The sequence below is a fragment of the Pseudorca crassidens genome, unplaced genomic scaffold (genome assembly GCF_039906515.1).
Source record: "Pseudorca crassidens isolate mPseCra1 unplaced genomic scaffold, mPseCra1.hap1 Scaffold_64, whole genome shotgun sequence".
NCBI classification, from domain to species: domain Eukaryota; kingdom Metazoa; phylum Chordata; class Mammalia; order Artiodactyla; family Delphinidae; genus Pseudorca; species Pseudorca crassidens.
The window spans coordinates 94,492-115,643 of NW_027136316.1; the positions used below are offsets into that span (position 1 = coordinate 94,492).

At 43.7% G+C, this 21,152-nt stretch overlaps 1 long non-coding RNA gene across 4 annotated transcripts in view; it reads right to left on the reverse strand.

The window, feature by feature from the left end:
• Window positions 1-4,625: 4,625 nt before the first annotated feature.
• Window positions 4,626-21,152, reverse strand: part of LOC137218232 (uncharacterized) — a 1,013,945-nt gene continuing 997,418 nt past the window's right edge. For 3 of the 4 annotated variants that reach the window (XR_010940550.1, XR_010940553.1, XR_010940552.1), the window contains exons 2-3: window positions 8,186-8,251; window positions 4,626-5,088 (exon numbers count right to left, since the gene is read on the reverse strand). This is a non-coding gene — a long non-coding RNA (uncharacterized lncRNA). Of the gene's footprint in view, window positions 5,089-8,185; window positions 8,273-21,152 lie in introns of all 4 variants that reach the window. The other variant, XR_010940551.1, reaches the window with a different exon arrangement.

The window sequence follows — 21,152 nt, forward strand, 5'->3', positions numbered from 1 at the left end:
GCCAAATTCTAGCTCTCACATTCCTGCCCCAGTGCACCTGGGGTCGGGGGCAGCAGACCCAGGCTCTGTTCCAGCAGAAGCTCCCTTTCTGTGAACAGGTCTTCCCCCACTCCCATTATCCTCACTGGAGACTCAGGAGGCCACAGCATCGGGGCACCTCCAGCACCAGGACCCCACCCTAGGGAATCTCTCAAGAGCAGGGACCAGGCCTGCAGGCGGAGGGGAGGAGGGAGCCGGCCTCTTCAGGATCCCCGGGGCTAGGAAGCCTCCTATGCAGGAGGGCCTTGGACTCAGCTTAACTGCCACCCAGGGTCTCCTATCCCACCCCTCGTAGGGGGGCCCTTCAGATTCCGGGGCCCCAAGATCCTCTCCACCGACTTCTGACCCCAACTGCAGAGTCGGGGACCCCCTCTGCGGCTTCTTTTTTCTAGCTCCCAGAATTCCCTGAATCTGTTATACCCAGGGTTTATTATGGCGAAGAATGCAAGTTAAAATCAGCGAGGACAGGGGGATGAGGAGGGTCCAGCTCCCTCGGCTGTGGCAGCCCAGGGAAACCCACCTGAGTCCTGTAGTGCAGGGTTTATTGGGGTCTGTCACGTCAATGTGGGGACCACCATGTGCCTGACCTTGGCCTCCAGCCCCCAGGGGACTCAGGAAGTCCCACCATGTATCACGCCGTCAGCACAGACCAGCCTGGAGCGAGGCCCATGGAACAGCTCTGAAAGGAGGAAGATGGGGCAAGGACAGCTCGCTGGCTGCAGGGAAGGTGCTTATGGCTGGCTGTGGCCCCCAGCCAGGCTGATAGCAGGCCTGAGAGCCTCAACGAAGGGAAAGAAAAGAGAGACAGGAGGGAGGAGAACAGTGGGGGAGGGGTCAGTTCACCTCCAGGTGGCAAAACACAAGTGTCACAGCAGAGACTGGGGAGGAGAGGGGGTCAGGTGGGAGGAGCCGGAGAAGAAATACCTGGAGGACGCTTCCTCCCCTCTCCACTCCAGACGGGGCGCACGGGGCGGGCGACAGTGTTTGCATCCACTCCCCTCACTAAGAATGTGCGCTTCAAGCTGGTCTTGAGAACACACCTCATTCTTCACTGTGACTGCAGGTTGGGTCTTCTCTGCCCACCTCCCCCTCACATTTCACTTGGCCCTGAAGTCTTCATTTTTTCAGGCAAACAGTCTGGCTCAGTGGGCAGAGCTGAGCACCTTGGAGGCAAATCCTGACTCACAGGTGTAATATATATTCATATTAATAGCTTATTTATATTTATTAACTTAATTTATTATAATAAAATAATACTATATAAATATATATACATATAATGTAAATAAAATGTTAAATATGATATACTAATATTATTTTAATATAATAATATTTATTAATATATCAATAATATATGTTCATATTAATCATACATAGGCTGATTTAGTTAGTGACATCCTTGGCAAGAAGAAAAGTGAAGCCTATAGAAAGCAGAAGAACTGAGAACTTTGAAGATCTTTGAGAGAACTCCATGCCCACGATGTAAATGGAGAGAAGTATGTGAAGGGCTCCTGGCCAGGGCTGCTCACAGAGCTTTTCTAGGCACCCTGTTTACTGGGTCAAGAGTGAATAATGGAGCCCCAGATGTCTGGATGAAAGCAGGAGCCTAGGGTCCAGGGACTAGCCCCCCTGGACAATGTCTGTCCTTCTTTCACCATATTGCAGTGGCCCAGCCCGACCGCGCATCACCTCCTCACTTACACTCCTGTGAACAAACGTTACCACTTCTCCTACACAATGAAGTGTGCGTGTTGCAGAAGAATTGGCACCTTCAAAATAGTGACAAACATCTTAAAACTATAGAGAGAGGGAGAAGGAGAGATAGATGGACAAATATGTAAGCATGCCACAGTTGTAGACTATAATTTAAAATTTATGAAAGAAGAAAGTAATGTTAAAACTCTGTGGCTCTCAGGTTCTCTGGTGGCGCAGTGGTTGAGAGTCCGCCTACCGATGCAGGGGATACGGGTTCGTGCCCCGGTCCGGGAAGATCCCACATGCCGTGGAGCGGCTAGGTCCCTGAGCCATGGTCGCTGAGCCTGTGCGTCCGGAGCCTGTGCTCCACAACGGGAGAGGCCACAACAGTGAGAGGCCCGCGTACCGAAAAAAAAAAAAAAAAAAAAAAAGAACTCTAGCTCTCAGCTTTTATTTTTACCAATGCCTTCATTAAACAATTTATCAGTCATCTAAGTACAGTAGATTCTAAATCATAAAATAGGATTTTAATTTTGAAGTACTTTTGTTTTCTACATTACCAGAATGTACCTTCAAATCATCCAATGTCTTCTTAACCAAAGCAGACATTTGTTGTATATTCAAAGATCCTGTCAGAATGTTCCCGGGAGAGTAGGGAGGAGTTTCCTGGAACATCGTCTGCCCTTCCTCTGTTGCCAGAAGTAAGAATGTTTGTTAGTTTTGAAAGAGTTTGGTGAACTGGTTCAGTTCCTACACATGCAGAAATTGTTTGTTGACCAACATTCTCCACTAGGTTCAGCCTCCACTTGAATATGCCCTAAATCCCGAGCCACTAAGCAGGCCAAGAGCCTCGCTGTCCCATTACCCCCTTTGCTTCCACCCACCAGAGTCATGGGCCCACAGGATGCAGAATAGACTGGACTCTCTAGGCCGCTCGTCTCCTCCTACCCTTCCCCACTCACAGGCCCAGAGAAACCAAGCTTCTTGCCCTGATTTAAGGAGGAAGGAGATCCAGCAACAGTGCCAGAAGAGGCACATGGGAGGGGCCCTTGCACTCCCAGAGAACCGTGGACTCATCATGTAGGTTTGGGTGGAACATGGTAGCTGGAAGAGACTCAGGACCTGACACCTATGGGACTTCACCTGCTGTACAGACTCAGAAACCGTCTGTGGGCTGTGCGAGCTGAGGAACGGTGGGGGCACTTGGATGGACTGGAGGTAGAGGGGAGCGTTTTCCCTGTTGCAAAGCACAGGCTGTGGTCTTTCTGGGCTGGAAATATTGACAGCTCAGCACCTAATGGAGGGTGTTGTTTGGAGGTGTCCTGGTAGTAGAGTTTCTTAGGGAGGTGAGAGGAGATTCTGGGAGGATGCAAAACACCTCCGAGAGCCTTGGACCACACACCCAGCCTTCTGACCCCAGCGGTGGAAGGTAGCAATTTCTTATATTTAAAGCTGTCCCAGGTCAGGACAGCCGATTTCCCAGGGCCTGAACAGTGAGAAATACAGGTGGGTGTTGCTAACGATGAGCAGCGTCCCTGAGCAGAGGACAGACGAGGGTTCCTGAGCAACCAGAACACAGGCTATTGAGTCAGCAAGACAGTCATGAAGGCGGTGAGGCAGACACCATGCTGGAACTCACAACAATCTTTGCCCTTGTATAAGCCCCCACAGGAAGAGTGAAGTGTTGGAAGAGGGAAGGGAAGATGGAGGACTGTGCGGGGCAGGCACACAGGTGAGCGTGCATGGAATATGTAGCACATCTTAGTTCCTTAAAGGGTTTTTATTGAGAAAATGAAAGGTCCATGAGGCAGCCCTGAAATATGGATGGTCTAGAAAGCCATTTACTTTTTTCTTGTTAAGCTTTACCTCTTCCGGGTGGAAAGAGAAAAAGAGAAAGGAAGGAAGGAAGGAAGAAAAGAATGACAAGAGATGTCCCTAAGTGTTCACTGGTTCTCCTCCATAGGGGCCTGGCAGGGACCTCAGCAGAATATGCCCTCAGGAGACCAGCACTGTACCTCATGTGACCCCAGGGTGACTGCAGGTCCCAGGGCACTGCTTCCTTGTCCCAAGCACAACAACTTGCCTGGTGGCAGCTGTTCTCTTCACTAGAGTCTCTCAGTGTCCGGAGTTCTTTTTGCTACAATGAGGGACACTAATAGTGGGGTCATGGTCATGTTGGATGATGTTGGGGATTCCAAGGAAAGGCAGCATGGCTGGGCTTGTGTCCTCTGGGCCTACTGGCAGCTCCAGGTGAGTGGGGTAAGTTGGGGCCAGGCAGGGAAGCAGTACTCAATGTTAGTCAACTGTAGACTTTAAATGGTTAAAATGGAAAATATATGTTTTACAATTAAAAAAACCCTCCAAAAACCCTGGTGGCATGTGCATGTACGTAAAATCTTATGGCTTAAAAAGAAAAATTCTTAGGCCAAACGAAGGAGTACATTACTGATACATTCTAAAGCATGAGCCTCAAAAGCATGATATTCAGTATAAGAAGCCAGACATAAAGGGCACATATTGTATGATTCCAGTCACATGAAATACTGAGAATAGGCATATCCGTGGAGACAGAAAGCACATTTGTGGTGGCCGTGGCCTGAGCATAGGTGGAATAGAAGAGACTAATGGGGATGGGGTTTCTTTTTGAGGTGATTAAATGTTCTGGTATTAGTGCCGATGGTTGCACAACTTTGTGACTAGATTATCAACCACTAAATTCTACACTTTTCAAAGGGTGAATTTTATGGTATGTGAATTATGTCTCAACTTAAAAAATGGTGATTAATAAATGTGATTTTTAAAATAACACGGGGAATATTATCATGAGTTTTATTTGCTTCCTGCCATCCTAAGCTCTATAGATATGAAAAAAGACACACACACACCCCAAATGAGAACAAGCACTATTTACTGAGAACTTGTCTATAGAGCACGGGAGTCAGCCACCACCACTCACATCAGGCTGAGACTCAGGGCACATAAGAGTGGGGACACTTTCTGGTGGCAAAAAAAGGAAGGCATGTGCTCCCCAGAGCTTGTGATGTGAGGAGGCTGGAGACAAGTTGATAGGAAGAGAGGCGTCCTAAGTGATTACTTAAGGGAACATATTTGGCTTTCCCCGTATTTGGTTCTACATGGAAAGGACTGAAAATGACGAAGCTGTGAGTCACTGACCAAATGCTGACCCTTCGGGCCTATTGCTGCAGACGTTGGAGTCTGGTTTTCCAGATTGGTTTCTGCAGTGTGTGGGGCAGGGCCTTGTGGCTGGAGGGAGAGGTTTCCAGGCTTCCAGGTGGTTTTAGAAAATTCTGCATCCCAAAACCCTCCTTCATCATCTTCAAGCAATCTGATACTCTGTGGATAGAGAAACTTGAATCAATGTCTTTAAAATTAACTGCAAACAGAATTGAAAATGACTAATGTACAATATAATGACATACTAAAAGGCAAATATCAATAGAAGAAGCAAACAGAATTTTATAAATTCCTTCCAAACAATGAATATGCTCAATTAAAATCACACGCTCATGGACTTCAGTATTTGGTAGTACATATCTGTGTGAAAAGAATTTTCAAATATGAAATGTATAAACAATGCAAAATCTCCTTATAAGTCAGCATTAACAGCTGAAATTTTGATGATAGGAATCTGTAATAAGCTAAATGGCATCCCCCTTGCAAAACAATTCCATTTTTCTCATTAGCAGAATTGTATCACAAAAAAATGTACTAAATATATTTTAAATTTCATAGATAAACATTTTGTGAAAAGAACTGCAAACTATAGTAATTATTACAGTAATGTCAACTTACTGTAAATCTTAGGATTTCTTATTTCACTAATGTTCACATTGTAGTGAATCTCATGACAAAAAGAGTTCATTAAATTTTCTTCTTGACCGAATACCGAAATCTGGCCTTCTGGTCGACCTTGCCGCTGCAGACACCAAGTGACGTGCAACTGATGTGACCCTCAACAGGAAGTATCCAGATTGCACACGGGCGAAGGCGCAACGCCACGCTCCTGACAACCGGCCTCGACTCAGGCCACCATCTGTCCCCTTTCTCGCCCTGGGGTGTCCTCCCCTGCGCCCGCACGTCTGTAGGCCGTTCACTGTCTGCAGAGCTTCTTCAGAGAAGCTACCGACAACCGCGCCCACCCAGGGCCTCGGCCAGGCTCGTGTCTCCTCCCGACCATCACGGATGCTCCGGGCGGTCCCTGTTTCCCAAAGAGAAACGACAACGACTTACGACCACCGTAGCCTAGGAGGAACTGCCGCCCCTCCAGGAGCGCCCTACACGCTTGCCCTCGAAAGTCCGAGGTGAGGGGACCTGAACAGTTTCGAAACGCAAGCGCCACGCTGACGAGGCCACCAAGGTGGGGACGAGAGCTCCCCGCATAGACGTCGGTTCAATCTGCCGGGTGGCTCCTGTCTGTTGACCCGCATCCTGTGCCCCTGCCTCAGGGCAAGATCCGCCCCCGTGACCGCCTCGAGTGGAATCCGGAGAAACTGAAGTGGAACCCGTTGAGCAGCCCCACCGCCAGGACTGCACCATGATGGACCCGGGCCCCCAGCCGGCGAGGAGGTACCGACGGATCGTGACACACGGTGTACGACGCTGGTCACGGACATCCTCTCGTGGTCGCGCGTAACAGGACGTGAGGTCTCCGCGGGCGCCAAGGGGCACAAGAGACTGCTGGTCGACAGGCGCAGACCTCCCCAGAAACCTGCGAGGGAGCTCAGCGCCAGCTCCACAACACACATCTCTCCACATTCAATCTCTGGTGAGAGCAGGAGGCGCCCATCATTCCGCACCACCGGGATGGTCGCCGCCAGCGTCGCCGGCCTCAAGGAAATCTGGCCCGCGCCTGGGGGGCGAGTCACATCCCTCGCGAAGGTCGCCAGAGCTCAGAAGGGAAAGGATAATATAAAATTGGCCGCCAGGTGGCTCCCGACAACGGGTTCGAACGTCAGCGGGATGGATGCTGATCGCTGGTCGGCGAGGGATCAGCTCCGACCGCCCAAACGCTCGAGTTCGTCTCGGGCCGTCCACCTAGGAGCTACCGGCCCCCAGCAGCGGACGGGGCTGGGAAGATTTGAGCAGGAGGATGCCGCGAAGGAGATGCGCTCCTCACGCTAATGTGGAGAATTCTGCAGTCAGAACCCTGACTCTGGACACTTGGGTTCCCTTAGTGCCCAGCCTCTTACCTCCTTATCAGGAGACCTTAGCAATTCACTTGGTTGCTCCAATTATCTCTGCCCACCCTACACCTGTGCAGCTCTTCTCTCCATGAGCCTAGAGCTGCTTTCCCAAGGAAGGCATCCCCATGCCATTGCAGGTAGAAGCCAAGGAGACAACTGAACATTTGCATCTGGACCTATGAGAGAAATTTTATGTATCCAACGCAGGAAGATACAAGACTGAGAGGGTCTTATAACTTTAGCACCACATGAGCATAGCTTTCATGCAACAGTGACGCACACTCGGCAAGTCCAGGGGTGTCAGGAAGAAGAAACACACACACACACGCACACACACAAGCACACACACACACACATCTCCAGGTCTAATAAGAACACTTACCAGGGCTGGCAATGGTGGGATCAGAAAGCCCATTGTTCCCACTTTTGGCGTTCCCTGGGCTAGAATCCCAGATCATTCAAGCAGATCCTGGTTGTTTTACTGATGTCACGGTGGGGGAGTGAGGTCTTGGAGCTCCCTAGACTGTCATTTGCTGTCCAGTGCTCTACACTTTGTTCTGTGTACTATGCCCCTTCTCCTCCATACACAGTCACAATTAAGAAAATAAGAATCTGTAGACATTGCTTTCAACTTTCTAATTTGAATGAAGGTTAAGAACACAAAGGAACAGAGTTATGTGAATAATTTTGCTAAGGAACTTACTTTTATTTTTTTGAAGCTATCAGAATGCTTATGAGTAGTCTGTAAAAGGTTAATCTTTTTTAAAATTAGGAAAAATAAATGATTCTTTAGTGCTATCTCTCACTAAACCCCAAATCACCCCAGCACTTATAACACAGGACTCAACTGATGAAACGTCTGCTCCCCACTGGCCTAGAGATTTCTGTTCTGAGTTATTCTCTATCCCCTGTGTTCACTGCATTCCTAAGTCCACTGCAGCCAGTAACATGATGAAGGAGGCCACTGAGCCCAAGGGATGACCTTTCAAAAAAGAGAAGGAAAAAACCTCTCCCGTCTCCTGTGAGGTCACAGCCTTAATGGAGGCTGGAGCAAGTGAAAATAAATGTTGGGAAAGAGAGTGTTTCTACATTGGTCCCTGACCTGCCATATCCCTAAAAGAATGGTGAACATAACTGGCGTTAATATTTCCTGGGTGCACTTAGAAGATCCAGACCCAAAGTACAAACCTAACCATTTGGCAAAAGATGGATAACTACAGGAACAAAAGTAAGCCTTTTTTTCTCACCTGTTGTTTCATTATCAGGAACTCTGGCACTACCTGACCTCTTCTGCATCCTTATGCAGGGACAATCTGAAAGTCAAGCAGATAAATCTGAGGAAAGAGAAAGCAGCCATGAGAACCCAGCCTTTCAAAGTATTGTTAGATACATCAGGCATCAATCCCCAACCACTCAGCTGGGAGTGACTCCTCCCACCTTACCCACAGACATGCTCAGACAGAAGGAACGCTTTTCCTTCCCATGGTCAAGAACAAGGCTGCATTGCCTACTCGGCTTGTGTAGAGGATGTAATATCCCCATTTTGCAGAAAACAATGCAAATTATGGGGTGTTATACTTTGATTCGACTTACTGTTCAGTTATTATTTTATTAATATTCAGTTCCTAGGATTAACACTAATTCCCAGATAACCCTTACCATGGTCTTCTGGCGAGTCCTGTCTCCACAGCAAGGACACCTCTTGAAAAGTTCTCGTTTAATAATTCTTGGTGAAAGCCACCTTCATTTGTTCTCCAACACCCATTCCAGGACTTTAGCACCCCACCTTCCCTGTTGCACCCCCCGCCACATTGGATGCCCTTGCCCTCAGTCACTTGGTTCCTCCCCATGTGGAAATCAGCAACATCAGAGCCTCAACCCTAGCTCTGCCCTCCATGTCCTTGGACATGTGGCCAGGAGATTTTCTATCAATTTAATGAAGGATGGAACAATCTGAGGACCCATGTCTTTTGACATCACATGTCAAACACTAACCTGGGCTTCAATGAAAAGGTAATTGATTAAACATAGCTCATGGATATAGTGTTTGAAACATAAAGAAGACCTAAAACTTAATCAGAAAGCTATGACCAGTGAGGGTTTACCAGATAGAAAATCTGTGAATTCAGCAAAGTAACATTACCTGTGAATGTAAATAACATGGGAAGATTTTCAATGAAGACCATCACTGAGGAAGCCGTCTAGAAATCACATGAAGAGAAGTGACTGAATGAGTATTATGTGAGTAATTTTTAACAGCCTCTCTTTCCTTGTCAATAGCAGGGATTTCGTGCAGAAGAAGAGCCCACTGAATGCAATGAATATGAGGACATGTCATATACAACAACCTTAACTCCACGTGTGTTACACTTTCAGCCCGAATGGGAGAGACTTCAGCCGTTATTCATCACTGAATTAACATAAGCAAATTATACTAGAGGGAAACCATGCAGATCTCAGAATGTGGAAGGTTTTTAGTCACCCTCCAACCTTAGACAACATGAGAGAGTGCACCCTGGAGTGACTCTTGCAAATGTCCTGAACGTGGGAAATAATTCAGCTGAAGCCTCGCATTTATACACCAACAGCTCACACTGGAGAAGACGAACCTTATAAAGGTAATGCAGCGAGAGAGCTGACTTTTATTCACACCAATAGCCTCACACGGGAGAGAAGCCCTATATTTGGAATGACTGTGACAGAGCTTTCAGTGACCATCCAACACTTTAATATCATGAGCACATTCACACAGGAGAGAAACCACAAGGAATATCATTTATGTGAGAAAACACTTAGTCAAAGCCATAACCTTAGTCATGGGGGAGAATTCACACTGATGAGAAACCCTACAAATGCAATGAATGTGGAAAAGCATTTAAACGCAGCTCTCATGCTTATACGCACTAGAAAACTCGAAGGAGAGACACCCTATGTCTGGAATCCATGTGGTGTAGCCTTTATCCAGAGCTCCCACTTTTATCAACACCAGCGAATTCATACTGAGTAGAAACCCTGTGTCTGTAATCAAGGATATTGAGCCTTCAGCCAGAAATTATCCCTTTTAAACCACCAGGAAAGTCATGTGGAGAGAAACCCTGGCCCTGTAATCATGGTGGAAGAGCCTTCAGTTGGAGCTCCAGCCTCAGAATACACAGAGAACTCAGAGTGGACTGCATCCCTGACACAGTAGAGAAGACATCCCAAGGTTTACTACGAGGAGAACCCTCTTGGTGTAAGCCATCTAATCACTGTTGTAGAAGAAATCTGATGAAATGAATGCTAGCGTTCCATTAGTCATGGAGTCATTAGACGTGAGAGGGTTCACACTGAAAAAATAGTCTCAGTGTAATGAAGGAAGAACATTCTTCAGTGATTCATTATTCCTGACTGAACAAGAAAATGCTCACACTGAGGAGATGCCAATTCTAAAGACAATGTGGAAAATCTTTCACTTGCTATTCACATCAGAAAACTCATACTGGGAAAATAGCCTATAAAGAATGTGTTAGCATGCAATTGAGTCAATAATTCAGTCCTTCAGCAATTATCTTATTATTAAATATACAATATAAAGATGTAGATGGTGAAGGGGTTTGAGAAGTGCTGCAAGCAATATTCAGTATCAAGTAAGAAGAAACGAGGCAAACCTGCTTCAGTAGATCATTCAAATGTGTCATTCAAAATCATGAAATATTGTGATACGTAAGAATGGGCCCATTTTCTGTTAATACTCTGTCACTGTTGATCAGTTAGACACTCTCTGTCTTTATAAAATTATCATCATAATTACAAAAACTGGGATCAGTCAGGAAACAACGATGAATGTTAACTGAAAATGTAAAGCATAGTATGATGTGTGTTAACACTTACATTAGCATCCAAATATGTGTATACACATTCAGGATGAATGGCTTCAAGGATAATTACACACATACTTTGTGATTAACCTCTGCTGCTTCAATTAATTCTATTACTTAACTTGCATTTACTATTTCCCGTATGACTTAAAAAATTATACATTAATTATATTTAAAGAAAGGTGAATAATTGTGGGTACATGGACAGGAAGAACTCAAGAATTCAGAGTCAGACGGTGGTTTAATCCTTACTTAGCATTTTGTAGCCAAGGGTTTCTTTGTTTGTTTTGTCCAAGAAGAACAGATAAATATCTTCAGGACTGAGAAGGTAAAAGATCTTTGCAGACATAAAAAGAGTTCTACTTAAAGAATGTATTAGAACATTGAGGGGTGCATATACTAAATCACGTAAACACAATGGAGATCCCTCAGAGAGCCATTGGTAAGTCTACCTTTAAAGCTTTACTCTTTGATGTAGAAAAATGGTACTAAAAAAAGTTCCTGGAGAAAGTTCACCATAGAGACAATGTCTATTTTGTCAATTAAACCTTCAAGAAGGCTAGTTAGGGAGAGTGTACAGGCTGCATGATGAGTTCTGGCCCTTTTTCAGTTCAATTCTTTTTCTTTGTTGGCCAAAACATTCGTTATAGCCCTGAGGTCCATTGGAGTCTAATGGGTTGAGAAATGGTATTCTAGGGCCTATAAAGCCCATCATGGGGACTTTCCTAGCATTCCAGAGGTTAAGACTTCAACTTCCAATGCAGGGAGTGTGGGTTCGATCCCTGGTTGGGGAGCTAAGATCTCACATGGCTCACAGGCAAAAAACCAAAACAGAAAACAGTAAATTGTAACAAATTCAATAAAAAACTTTTAAAATGGTCCACATCAATAAAAAAATCTTTAAAAAAATTTTTTTTAAAAACCCATGATGTTACCTGCAACATTACTGTGTGTACATGCATCTGAGTGCACACACAGACACCCATTCAAGGGAGGGACAGTGTAACAACTATCTGATCATAAAGGGAAAATGCGATTCAGGAATTATTAACATAAAGGATTCATGCAGGAGAAAAATAAGATAAATCACTGTTTATTCATTTATAAATTTTCATTCATTTGTAAACTGTTCATTTATTTATAAACTTTTCAATTATTAAATATTTAATGAGAACTTCCAATATTTCAGAACCTGGATTTTTATGATGATTAAACATAAATAGCAGAACGCCTTTCTCTTCATAGAACTCTATATTCTAACGCAGGCAATAAGAATAAATTGCAAAACAAAATTTCTGACATTAAAAAAAAGACATGTTCATACATTGTATAGTCACAAAATATCACTACTAGTCTACAATAAAAAGTTGGCACTTCATAAAATAAAATTGACATTTAAAACAGTCTCAATTCTGGAAATTTGAAAAGTTATATATTTTTAGAAAGACTGGTTAGTAAAAATATTTTACAAAATTCTCAATTTTGGAAAAGCTTGTCTTCATGAATTGGGGAGAGCAAAGCTAGATTTCCTGTCTTAAGATCCAGGTTTGCTCTTCTCTATATTCCAAAATAAAAATTTTAAATTGTTAGAATTCAAAACTACATGTTTGAAAATCAGTAACGATTTTTATAAGGATAAAAATTCTGCTGCATGTGTCTCTTAAAATTCCTTTCATTATCCATTTTATTCAAAAATCAACCGGTTACCATTTTAAAGGATAACAGACAAGAGGATTGCTATCTTGCTCTGTATATTGGGCTCTTAATTCCTTTCTAATTTTTTTGATAGCCCAAAGCAATCCAAAATAACACATTATTATCATAAAATCCAGAATTTCCCAGTGTGTTCTGTAGTGTATATAGTCCCAATGCGATTATATACACTTGTGGTAAATTTGAAGTTATATGTATTCCTAAATGCAAAATAAAAATCTAAAAATGCATTTACCTATATGTTTCATTATGCAATAATGCCCTTTTAAGAAAGAAATGGCTTACCAGATGCAAGAATACCTGGAAGTTGCATAATATGTTTTTATATTTAATAACAGAAAATAAGGTAATAAGTGATTTTTTTGTTGTTATATATTTTTATATTCTTTTGTAAATTACATATTCATTGCTTCATCAATGTGATTTTTTTCTGGTTTATTTTACTCTAGTGTGAATTATAGTGCATTAACTCTTGATAGTTTTCTATTAGAAAATGATTCTTGATGAAATTCTCCGTGATCAATTAACTTTGATAAACACTGCCACAGGCAAGACATGTCACCAAACCAAAATTTAAAGTAAATACTTTTATGGCTTACAATGTCCTATTTTGAGGCTCAGAAATATGTAGCAGTTTTTGCAGTTGATGCTAATTTGTGTGGGTGCTAGGTTTTAGTTACACTAATTTGTGATTATTTCTGAGATGAAAATAAAAATATCTGCAGGTGGATTCCCTTCCTCAGTGCAGGAATAATTGTGAATTAGTGTTTATTCTAACTGAGATTACTGAGAGTAATGTAACATAGTTACTTCTACCTAAAGTTTGTTTCCAGGGGTAAAATTCGCTAAATGTTTAACTGTTTTAAAAGTATAAATCCCAGCATATGAGTTTCAAAAATTTTTTTCCCCACTTTTCTGGAGCAAGGGTTGGCAAACTTGTGTACAGGACCAGAGAGTAAATATTTTAGATTCGCCATATGATGTCTGTTATTTCTACGCAGCTCAGTCATTGTAGCCAAAAAGCAGCTACAGTAAAATGTAAATAAAGCAGTATAACTGTGTTTCAATAAAACATTATTTATAGACAGGAAATTTGAATGCTATATAATTTTCGTGTGTTGCAAATAATCTTTTTATGAATTATTTTCAGCCATTTAAAAATATAAAAACCACTCTTAGCTTGCAGTTCCTACCAGCACAAGCTGGGTGTGGAATTTGGCCAATGGGATGTAGGATGCAAGGGCCTGTTCTCTCGAGTTACAGTGCAAACATCCCTCATTAGAGACCAGCATTCGAAAACGAATTGATTGTACTAGCCCTGCGCCAGAAAATATGAAAACTACAATCAAAACAAAAAACAAGTTACCGAAATCTGCCCACGATGTGAGGGGATTTACTCCTCCCCCAGGATGCCCCCCTCTGCTCATGTATGGTCCCCTCCTGTTGGCGTCCCCAGCCACCAGCAGTGAGTGAGACTGTCCTGTCCCTCTGCTCCCTGTCCGACCGCATGCAGGGGCCCAAAGAGTTCTCAGCAATAGTTATTTACGGGGTACAGATCCTCATCCATCAATTCACTACTAACTTCTGTGGCTCCCAGAGGGACAGAAAGCCGCCTTTCCAGCCCCACGCCTGGCTTGGAGTCCAGCCGCTAAGAGTCCAGCCTCTCTGAGGGTTAATGGCCAGCGGAGTCTGGCAGCTGTTGTGGGTTCTCTGCACCCAAATGGGGTTGGGGCCATGACCTGTTCTTCAGTCTCACGGCCAACACCAGCGGATGACTCTGACAGTTCAAGTCACCAAACGTCTTATTTTGGCAGGGGCCAGAGCACCTTCTACAAAACAGTTATAAAGAACATTTCTTTCGTCCAGGATGGGAAATCTGGGCCCTTTCACACCAGAGACAAGGATCAAAGAAGTAGCACGCGGGGTGCAGTAAGTAGTTGACCCCCGCGTTGTTGTTCCAGTGCCGGCCCTGCCCGCAGCCTGCAGCCAGCGAAGCGGCCCGGCGCTGCGTCCATCGGCTCTTAGGCTACAGACCGGGAAGCACGTGGAGCCAGAAATGGAAGCGGCCCGGTGTCGCCGGACCGGCTAGGAGAACCCCGACGGCGCCTCTGGCGTCAGTGTCTCCACGGCTCCGCCTGCAGCTCGCCCGGCAGGTCCGGAAGGAGCGACCGCGGGGCGGGCGGAGCACACGGCAGGGCTCCGGGCTGGGGCGGCGATCGCTGCTGGGCCCATCCCCGCACGAGCTCCTGCCTCCGTCGCTGACGTCGCAGGTGCTGGATGCATGGCGGGAGCCCTGGAGGCGGCGAGGAGAGGAGCGGGGCGGCCTACAGGCACAGGAGATGGTCCCGCTCCTCCGCGCTCACGGGAAGCGGCAGTCATGGGAGCACCCCGGGCGGTACAGCGGCTCCTCGGCCCGGCAGAGGGCTTCCCGCCGGCCGGGCTCAGCCCCGCGGGGCAGGAACCGCACCCGCTTCTCTCCCTCGGCGCACAGAACAGCCCGGTGTCTCTGCCGCCGCCACGGGAAATTGGGGTCGGAGGACAGAGAGAAGGGGCGCGATCCCAGCATATCCTCTGGCACCTGGAGGCTGCCTCATCCTCCGCAGACAGGGGCATGTCCCTGAACTTGGCGGCGGGGCCCAGGGCCTCAGAAGCGCCGGTGCCCTGGCCCCTCCCCAAGCAGAGGACATGGTGCTCATTTTGAAATGTATAGAAATTCCAAATTACTCTGTTGTGTAACAAGAAGTAACATAGTGTTGTAGATCAGTTATATTTCAACAGTCAACCAACAAGCAAACAAACTCATCCAATAACAGTCCGATTTGTGGTCCACAGAGGCAGGGCGTGGGAAGGGGTGGGACTGGATGAAGGTGGCCCAAACTGCAAGCATCCACTAGTAAGAGATACCAGGGATGCAAGGTAGCACATGATAAAGATAATTAACACTTGTGTCTCCTATACATAGAAGTGGTTCAGAGAATTAATTATAAAGGTTCCCATCACAAGAAAAACACATTTTTCTATTTCTCTAATTTTGTGTCTATATGAGATGATGAAAGTTCCCTAAATTTAGTGTGATAATCATTTCATAACATATGTAAGTCAAATCATTATACACTGTAAAGTTACACGGTGCTCTATGTCAGTTATACCTCAGTAAAACTGGAAGAAGATAAATGAATAAATAAAATGGTGCCCCATTGAATCTCGATTAAAATGGATACTAAATGGAATTTTAGTGGGCATGTGCAGCAGTTTTTGTATTCTCATAAAAACCATTATTGATTTTCAAAAGTGTATTTTGTAATTGAACAGTTAATTTAAAAATACTTATTTCATAATATTTTGAACAATTATCTTGGCTGTTAGAAAGGGAAATCTATCTTTATTCTTCCCAAATCTTTCAGAATAGCTTTTCAAAGGTTCAGAATTTTGTAAAATATTTTTTAAAAACCCAGTCTTTTTGACAATTTTTGACCTTCCAAAGTTCTATAATGATACTGTTATAAATCTCAATTTTATTTTATAAAGTGGCAACTTTTCTTTGTAAATTAGGAGGAAACATTTTGTAGTTACACAATTTGTAAACCCTTATGTATGTTTGATTTTTAATATCAGAAATTTTATATTGCAGTGTATTTGAATTGACTGCGTTAGAATGTAGAGTTCTACGAAGATAGGAACATTGTATTATTTACATTTTAGTCCTCATAACAAGCCAAGTTCTGAAATCCTGGAAGCTTTCAGTAAATATTCATTAATAATTGAAAATTTGATAAATTAATGACTAAGGTAACTTAGATGCTCTCTCTCCTGATGACACATTTATACCATTGATTCCAGACTCACATTTTCTTTTTAGGTTCAGATGGAGGCTATATGCTCTCTCCCTTGCTTGCACGTTTGTGTGTGTGCATGTGCATGTACACAGACAGGAGCACAGACACACAAATGTTGCAGGCAACATCCCATGCTTTATAGCCCCCTACAATACCATGTTTTCACCCATTAGACATCCGTGGACTTTAGGGTTATAATGAATGTTTTTAGGCCAACAGAGGAAAAGCAATTTATCTGAAGAGGAGCAAGACCTTATCAGGCAGGCCCTACCCTCTCCAAATCTGAAAATGGAACTCTCCATGTCTGCAATGATTTTTTTTTTATCTTACCTTATTTTATTTATTGGGGCTATAGTTGTTTTACAATGTTGTGTTTCTGGAATGATCTTCCACCTTCTTGGTCCTGACATATCTATCTGTTCTTTGTGGGGGGGAAAACATTTTGGCTAAGAAATTCTGTTGCAGGAATAAACCCCTGCCTGACTGATTTCTTGGAATTTTCATGGCCGGGTCCAAAAATTCTCCAGGACTAGGAATCTTGTGAAAAAATTAAGTTTATTTGTAATTCAATTTTAAGTCATGAGAGGCACATTGAGTGAAAATATAAAAGGAATAGAATAAATGAAGCACCAGATTTTACAGTGTTTTGAGACAGAGGGCTTCTCACCTTGTGAATTCATCAGTGTGAATAGAAGTTAAGGCTCTGCTGAAGTGTGTCCCACATTTATCACATTAAGGGTTCTCTCCAGTGTGAGTTTCTGGTGTATTTAAATGTGAGGCTTCAGCTAAACTATCTTCCACGTTTATAACATATATAGGGGTTCACTTCAGGGTGAGTTTTCTCATGACATCTAAGGTTACAGCATTGTCTACAAGCCTTCTCACATTGATGAGACCTGCATGGTTTCACTCCAGTATAAATTATCTTATGTTAATTCAAAGATGAATAAAGGCTGAAGGCTCTTCCAAATTGATTGCAAGCATAGGGTTTCTGTCCTGTGAGAGGTCACTCATGTGGCGTGATAGTTGAGTTCTATGTGAAATCTCCTCATATTTGTTACATTCAGTGGGCTCTTCTCCAGTGTGAAGTCTCTACTATTGATAAGGAAAGGAAAGACTATTAAAAGTTTGCTCACATAAAATTCATTTCTATACTTCTCTACACATGAATTCTATGCTGCTCCCTCAGTGATGGTCTCCACTAACTGCCAACCCCACCATGTTACTTATATTCACATAGAGTCTCACTTTGCTGAATTCATATAGATTTTTCTAACTTGTAGCCTCTCACTGCCATCGTTTTCTGATTAAGTTTTCGGCCTTCTTTATTTTTCAAACACTATATACATGAACTACATTTAAGCAACTGCCCTTTTGAAACTCAAGGTACAGTTTGTTTTCGGGGAAAAATGGTTCCAAATGAAAACTATTCAAAAGCCTCTGCCAGGCCAGCGTTTAAGTCCCCTTTCAGTCAGATGGTTGGGCTGAATTCCTCTTACCCTAAGATCATATCTCTTATGTGGACAGCGGGGTTTATTCCCGTAAACTTACTATTGACCTTCAGATAAATGGCTTCTTCCTGAAGCTACTGTCTGTGAACATGTTTAAAATTGATCTTTAACACAGAGAAAAGGTATGAAATGGAGCAATATATAAGAAATTGGAAACATATTATAGGATATTGACAATTAGAATATATCTTGAAGGGTAAAACAAACGAAAAATAAAATGGCTGGGATGTTGGTGAGATAAGGATGAGGAAAAGCACCGGAAGGGAGGGACTGAAACAATGGGTGCTGCGTTGACGTTTAGCACCAGTCGCCACAGAGCCATCCTTTCCTCTAAGGCCAAGGAATATGCAGAAGGTTAGATTAATAAGATTGATACGTTCACAGAATTGTGACACCATCGGAGGGATTTTTCCACATTGACTTCAACAAGATTCCAGAGACATTTCACTCAAAGAAACCTGCAATTGACATTACCCCAGGTCTGGATGAAGTTCACAATCACATGTCTTCAAAGTCACTGATTCCTAAAAACATGCAGGACATTCTGGTTCAGGCTGCCCCATTTACCCAAATGTCCAGAGGTGATGGTCGAGGGTGACAGTAATGAGAAAAGGCAGTTGTGTGTATCAAAAGCCCAAACCTGTTTGACGTCAAGTCCAATGTTCCTCTGGGCTGACTTGGCGTATGCCTTTCAGGTGCATCACAGAGATGGGCACACTCTGAATACAGAGTGACTTTCATGGTAAAGGATCATCACATGAGGGGTGGTGTGAAATAACCTGCACAGTCCACAACAGAATGTTAATTCTGAGCTGACTGGCAATTAAAAAATGTGTACCTGGGAATTCATAAATATCCCTGTTCCCCACTACTTTCAGTTAAATCTACAGACTTAGCACAAGACAGGCAATATACATGTTCCGCCACTTATCAGCAGTGACTACAGGCAAAGTATTCCCCAATACAAACCTCACTGTTCTCATGTGGAAAATACCTTAATAACCTCTCAAGAGAGTTGAGTGATTAAATGAGCTGACATGACATGTTTGAACATAACAAAACTCAATAAATAAAAGCTACAGGTGAATTAGTCATTAAAAAGTCAGAGAGCCTTGATGCCATGTCCACCATTTTGTGTGAGTGAACAGACTGTGTATACAACTTGGGGTCCGCAGTTGCTGCCTACCTAACCTCGACACAGACCATGCATTCATCACCAGATAGGAGGACAGATGGGCTCAGCTTCACAAGCCAGCGGTCCCGGGGCTGCCAAACTGTAAGATGATCCCCAACTGACCTTTCCTGTGGGTTGAGGTCCCTCTTTCCCTCCTCGTTTCCTGGGACCTCATCGCTTTGACTATCATTGTCTCTCCTGTAGATTCCTCCTGTCTTCCCTGCTCAGAGACTAATCGGAGACTCTCGATGGTCCAGGGCTCTCCAGGGCTTCACATATCGTCACGATTTCCTAAGTGTTCCTCTACCTACTATATCCTACTCAATGCACCAATTAAGGAAAAAATGATTTCTGTAAAGTGATTCCAGTTTCTGAACAAAGGTTACCTAAACAGGGGGAAAATGGTTGGTTTGGAACAAGAATGAATGGAAGTATTTTGTTGTGACTTTTTAGAGTTTTCAAAATAATCAATTGTATTCTGAGAAAACAGATTAAAAATTGGAGAAACAAAGAAAAAAAAAAGCAAATTGGCCCCACCCTCCCCTCTGGGCCAGTCCTGCTGAAGGGCTTCTTCTCTTTCTCCTACCCCGTCAGCTCTGCACAGCCCTCTAGCCAACATCTCTGACCCTGGACGTATTGAACTCACCCGTCCACACACCTCCTCCTCTGTCAACGTTGAACTTCTGTTCTTGCTCAACCCTCCACTTGTGCCCATCACAGGACAGAGTTCACTGCACCGCAGACTCGCTTATGGAGTGAGTCACACCCCCGTCAAGCCCATGGCTGAGGGGAGAGAAATACAACCTCTCATGTGCCCTCTTTACCATCACAGCCTTCATGGAGTCTGGAGCACCTCGGTGTAAATGTTGGAAAAGAGACGGTTGCTGTATTAGCTCTTGCCCTACTCCACGATACTCACAGAGTTGCCAGATGACAGGACTTGTGCTCAGAGCCTTCACTTCCACCAGGATACACTTAGAGCACTCAGTCCAAGTGGTGACACCTTTCTATCCACCGGAAACAAAGTTACCATACCAGGAGAAAGAGCAAGTCCCCACTCACCTGGGGACACATTGCCAAGAACTCAGCTGCTAGTATTCTCTCTCAGAGACACTGTTTACTCTGAGCAGGCAAATCCAAGGAAAGGGAAGAAAGCCATGAGACTTGAACCCTATCTAGAGTTTTCAGACCTAAGACTCATGAACCCATAAATCTTTACCTGGGAGTGAACAACCACCCCACTGCAAATGTGAATTGGTCTATGAGAAAAGAGGAGTAATCTTGTTTCCCACGGTCAAACTAAGAAGACTTTGGCTACTGTTTCTCATAAGGGAAATATTAGTTTCCTAAATTTATTTATTAGGAAATAAAAATCAAAGAGTTTTTAAAGGTAATTAACCCATGATATTCCAAGTTATTAGTCAGTTTCCTCCCTCGCCCCAAATGCTAGGAGAACCTCCAGTGCACTGACCCCACTCTCCTAACATGTGTGCCAACCGTCTTCATTTTTATTCCAAATTAATCAAATCAAGTAATTTCAACATATAGTTATGAAGACCAACAATTTCCATATTCCTCTTTCCATATTCCTTCCAAATTCATCACATTTGCTGGTCAAGATTCCAATCTTGGAGGGCTCCAAGTACCTGCTTCTTCCATGACTGAATCTAACTAGGATATTAAATCTGGTGGGGTTCGCAAATCTCCCAACATCTTTCAAATATCCCTGGACATTGTACTATATCTAGATGATTCAGTCTTATTCTATGCCTCACAAATATTTCAGACCTTCTCCATATCTTTTGATTTTTAATCATTCTCAGTATTTTCGCCACTTTCCACAAAAGGGACCACCTTCTACTAGACAGATTAATCAGATAATTTGAGTAAATTCTTCAGCTCACTGTCACAAAATCTACAAATATTCCTCACGGTTTATTCCCAAGCCCATAGTAAGAATTGAAGAATCATCTCTTCCTTGGCCAACCCAATTTCTCCAATTGTATTCTTTTCTCTCCTGCCTCCCTGGAAACTTCATGTAATTGATTATAATTTAATTATTATTTACCTTGGTATTAAAATACAGATGCTATAAAACCCTAAAAATATCTTCCTTGAATGTT